This window comes from Psammomys obesus, unplaced genomic scaffold, assembly GCF_907164565.1.
Source record: "Psammomys obesus unplaced genomic scaffold, mPsaObe1.curated_primary_1811, whole genome shotgun sequence".
NCBI classification, from domain to species: domain Eukaryota; kingdom Metazoa; phylum Chordata; class Mammalia; order Rodentia; family Muridae; genus Psammomys; species Psammomys obesus.
Genome location: NW_026587216.1, coordinates 48054839 through 48060327, shown reverse-complemented (window position 1 = coordinate 48060327; position 5489 = coordinate 48054839).

Sequence of the window (5489 nt, the reverse complement as noted above, 5' to 3'; positions counted from 1 at the left end):
CCATATCAGCTCTGTGATTGGTTTTTCTAGTTCTATAAAGAATGTTACTGGGACTTTGGTAGGACTTGCCTTGACTCTATAGATAACATTTAGTAAGTTCATTATTCTCACAATATTAATTCTGGTATAAATATAGAAGGTCTTTTCATCTCCCAATGTCTTCTTCAATTTCTTTCTTTAGTGTCTTAACGTTTTCATTGGAGAGGCCTTTGTCTCCCTTGTGAGGTTTATTTCTAGGCACTATCTCCCACTGCAGAGCTTGTCAATGGGATCTCCTTTCTCATTTCTGTTTCAGTAAACTTGATTGATATACAGAAAAACTACTCTTTTGTGTGTTTATCTTGCATCCTGCTGCTTTCTTGAAAGTGATTGATTATTACTTCCAAAGAGTTTTCTGGTGGGCAAGCAGAACCTGGAACAGAAGGTAGGTTGAGTGGAATTACATCTGGGTGCTCAGTCACATCCTGCCAAGACAGTTCCTTCTGCGAGAACATTACTAGGTGACCCCCAATCTTCTACAATCCATACCCACTTTCAATCCCAATATATTACGTAAATTTCCTATCTTTCTACTAAGTAGACTTTGTCTCAGTTAGCTAGGCTTAGTTTCTGCGAGCTACTGTGAGCTACAATCAAGTCATGCTAAAGTACATGCTGTTAATATTCCATTTTCCTTTAAGGCTGAGTCTGAAAGACTTTGATTTATAATCCAGATATTACTGCGATTTCCTGTGCACACATTAATAACACCAAGGAACTCTTCAACACGTGGGAAGTATAATTAGAAAGCACTTCACTCTCTCTGTGTGAGCTCCTAGAGTGCTGATTACATACCGCAACCAGCCATCAAAGGTCTGCCTAGCACCTTGCCCACGTCACGGTGGCTATGGAATTTTACCTTCAAAGGACGGTGTATGCTTCAGCAGAGTAACCAACACAACAAGGATATGTGTTGCAGGGAATGTTTTTAGCCACATTCTAGAAGTTAAATCTCTTCCATCATTTCCTTGAGGGAAAGGAAAAGATCTTAGCTGTAAAACTCACATCACTGAGAAAACATGGATACACAGTGCCTATACAATATATATATATATATATATATATATATATATATATATATATATATATTGTGTTAGGCAATTGTCTGTAAATCCTCACTTATCACATAATACACAATTTATCTTAAAAATTTATTTTACTTCCTTCCAGTACAAATTTTCCATTTATCAGATTGAGGTTGTAACCTAGTTTATTTCTATCTATTTTAACAGGAATATGTTTCTTTGGAACTTTTATTTACTGTCTTTGGTGAGTGTAATTCTCAAGGCATAGATGTGGGGGGGTTGCGTGTGTATGTGTGATTCAAACCGAAACACTCAAAATATCTATATTTAGTAAAGAGACAATCTCGTTCCATATAACATTTGTAAAACTGTATATGAAGAAGTTGCACTCATTTGAGGGTATAACATATTTTAGAAAGTATTTAAACTAGGAAAACCTGATCAAAACTAGATGTTTGACAGGTACATTTGGAGTGTTTAGTCTAGAGAAATATGGGCTAACAGGCATGATTATGACTATTTCAAGTATTTAACTGAAAAAGTTATTAGACCTCATTAATTTACCATGAATTTGAGAAAGATACAGAAATTAGTTCTCTATTCTAAAAGTGCTACAGAATTCCCCATTAGAAGAATATAGTACAAGTTAGACAGGCCACAAACAGGTAAACTCCCTTCTAATCCTGAGATACTTTTGACTTTGTAATTCTTCTTCTGTGTAATTTAGATAACTTCTTCCCTGAATCTGAAACTCTGGCTTAATGGGTGAAAGAAACTTTGTGTCTGTAACATACAAAATAATTTTATGCAAAAAGTTAAGAATGTTTTCCAATTAAAAACAAAGAAATCATGAAATTTGCAGGCAAACGGTAAAATCTAGAAAGGATCATCTTGAGTGAGGTATCCCAGAAGCAGAGAGACACACATAGTATATACTCACTTATAAGTGGATATTAGACATATAATATAGAATAATCATACTAAAATCTGTACACCTAAGGAAGCTAATCAAGAAGGAGGAGCCTGGGTAAGATGCTCAATCTTCATTCAGAAAGGCAAATGAGACGGACATCAGAAGAGGGAGAAAACAGGGAACGGAACAGGAACCTATCACAGAGGGCTTCTAAAAGACTCCACCCAGCAGGGTATCAAAACATATGCTGAGATTCATAGCCAAACTTTGGGCAGAGTGCAGGAAACCTTATGGAAGAAGGGGGAGATAGAAAGACCTGGAGGGAGCAGGAGCTCCACAAGAGGAGCAACAGAACCAAAAAATCTGGGCACAGGGGTCTTTTCTGAGACTGATACTCCAAACAAGGACCATGCGTGGAAATAACTTAGAACCCCTGCACAGAAGTAGCCCAAGGCAGCTCAGTATCCAATAGGGTTCCCCAATAAGAGGATCAGGGACTGTCTCTGACATGAACTCATAGGCTGGCTCTTGGATCACCTTCACCTGAGGGGGGAGCAGCCTTACCAGTCCACAGAGGAAGACAAAGAAGCCAATCCTGATGAGACATGATAGACTATGGTCAGATAGAAGGGGAGTAGGACCTCCCCTATCATTGGACTGGGGGAGGAGCATAAGAGAAGAGAGAGAGAGGGTGGGATTGGAAGGGGTTTGGGAAGGGGGCTACAGCTAGGATACAAAGTGAACAAACTCTAATAAAAAAATGAAAAAAAGAATGTTTTCCAAAATTAAAAACAACTTTAAGTATATGTCCTCTTTTTAATTATGTACAACACAGTAATGCTTTCTTTGGAGATTTAAGAATATGAGAAGGTATGCACATAATGACATGAATTAACTTTAAAGATGGTGGCACTGACATTTTGTGAGGTGTAAGTGGAATTGCCCTCTGAAGTAGAAATTAGGGCTCCAGATAAATTTCAGGAAAGAGTTTTGAAAATGTTATTTTCAGTAAGTTTTACAAAGAGTATGAAAGAGGAATAATGGAGAAGCGGGAGAAGCCACATAAAGCTTATCAGGATATGAATGTAAAGAAGCTGTGCCGTCAAAAAAGACGCCCCCTCTGGGCAGGTGGAGCTCTCCTGTGGCCGGGGAAGGAAGCAGGACCAGCTGTTAGCAGTCACTGACCCGCACGTTCTTAAGAAGCTCTGGTGGACAAAGGCACTTACTTTTCTTTTTAACAAAGAAATGTGCTTTCTAGGGTATCTGTAGTCAGGAAGAATGCCTGTTACCATGAGCTATACACTGTATTTATGTAGCTATGTATGTTCTAACTTCTGAATAAAAGGTATAGAGAAATTTCACATTGATGATTTTTACCAACAATTCATCATTATGTAGAATTAAAAAAAAATGATTCTGTGACATCTCATGGAAGGAAGTATTTAATAGTACTTCTATTTTATTTTTTGGCACAAGGGCTCCTTTTTAGCCCAGAATGGCCTTTAACTTTCAATCCTCCATCTTCAGCCTCTGAATGGTGGGATAATAGGTGTGTTTTATAGCCCTGTTTCTTTTCATGATTTTGGTGACATGTAAATGAGATTATATGGCTTTTTAAATAATCTATTGTCATATTTATTAGAGGAATAGGAAGTGCTGTGCCTTTTTCAAAGGGGCATAAAAATTGCCAACACAGCGACCCTGTTTTTGAAGTCCTGTGGTACTATTAAGAAAAGTTTGATACCGTCATCTCTATAGTTGTGTTTTCACTTTTCATTCATGTTTAACGTATTGTGTAAAAATCATCTCTATAGTTGTGTTTTCACTTTTCATTCATGTTTAAGGTATTGTGTAAAAAAAATTTATGCCTAATTGATTGATACAGAGCTTTTCCCAGTGGAAAAATTAAAACATTAAATGTTTTTCTTTACACAACATAAAAGAAAATTGAAGAAACATTCAAGTTAGTTTTAACACAGTCCCTTCTAACAATTGAACAAAAATATTGATTGAAATGTACCTAGATTTGTTAGGATTATTTAGGATTATTAAGCTCAAAGCTAAACAGAAATTACGACTATTTGACCAATAGCATAGAAACATTTTTAAACAGTCCATATAAAAACGCACATAAAGCTTTACACAGCTTTCTGTAACAATGAAAGAAATAATAGGAACGTTAATAAAGGGAAGGAGCTATAATTAGGCATTTAGCCTGATTGTCAAGGAGTGCTCTTCAGCTTCTTTTTAGAAAGGTAATAGCCCATTCTTACCATGTAGGCATTAGATTGGTTAGCCAATGACCTGCTTTGAGAACAATGGTGTTAAAGCTGAACAAGCTGCTAAGCAAGGTAGAAGGAATTGTGTCGGTGGAGCCAACCTAACGACCAGAGTTTCATTTGACAAACCTCGAGGCAGGAAAGAGCGATAGAAAGACACTAATAACGTCTTGGAGCTGATTATTATTTACAATTAGAAAAAAAATACTAAATGATGTACTTTCAGGCTTGTGCAAGAGTGGAGAATATGAAGGGAATTTGAAAACCTGGCCAAAATAATTCTCCTTGAGGTCTGCCAGGAGAAAAATAGATCTTCAACATTGTTCTCTCCTTGATTTAGCACTCTGAGGAGTCTGGGCAGGAGCATGCAACTTAGGCAAAAAAAAAAAAAAAAAAGGCAGATATTTCTGATATATAATTTGAAAGAAGCAAGCCCTCTCTACTACCCCAAAATATCTTACAGTCAGTCTCAGATTTTGCACCCCGTAATTAGGGTTTTTTTCTTCCCCCTAAAGAGCTTTTGTGTTTGCTTGCCTTCTGGGACTGAGAAACACTCTCAGAGGAAGCAAATGCATCAGTTAACACTTCAAGGAGAATAAAGAAGGGAGAGGACGGTAGCCTGGTAGCCTCGGAGAAGAGCACAGAAGGAAAGTACGCATACCAGAGACAAATCTCAAGCACTTCTGAGGCTTCCCTAGGGATTTGCAAGGGATTGTGCACTCCACTGTGGGTGACCATAAATGTTCCCATTTAACACATCTCACAGTGCAGCACGCCGCCATGATTACTTGGATAGCAGATTTGAAATTAATAGTTGAGCGACTCTCAGATACTCCCAAAAACCTGTCTTCATTCCTCTGGGCATGAAGTACTGATGTCCACTACTTAAGTCATAAGCAGGAGTTTGCCTAAGTGATCCAGACACGTCCTACTTTAAAAGACTTAAGTGCAGACTTTGGTCTCAGTACAAACCCTCATATTCCGCTTAGACCTTGTCTTTTCTCTGCGAGTTGCATGGGTCAAGGATGACAGTGTGGAGAAGGAGGGGTGTTTACATAGCCTCCTGGCAAGTGGATCCGATGACCCACTCCAAGGCTGTCCTTTGGCAGCCAAAGGCCCTTTTAGGGAGGAAAGCTTTCTCATACTGGTTTTCAGACTCTCAACATACTGTACCTATGGTACCTCGTCTCCCTCCACTTGGAAACTTAAAGGTAAGCAGTAGCTCCTGGATTT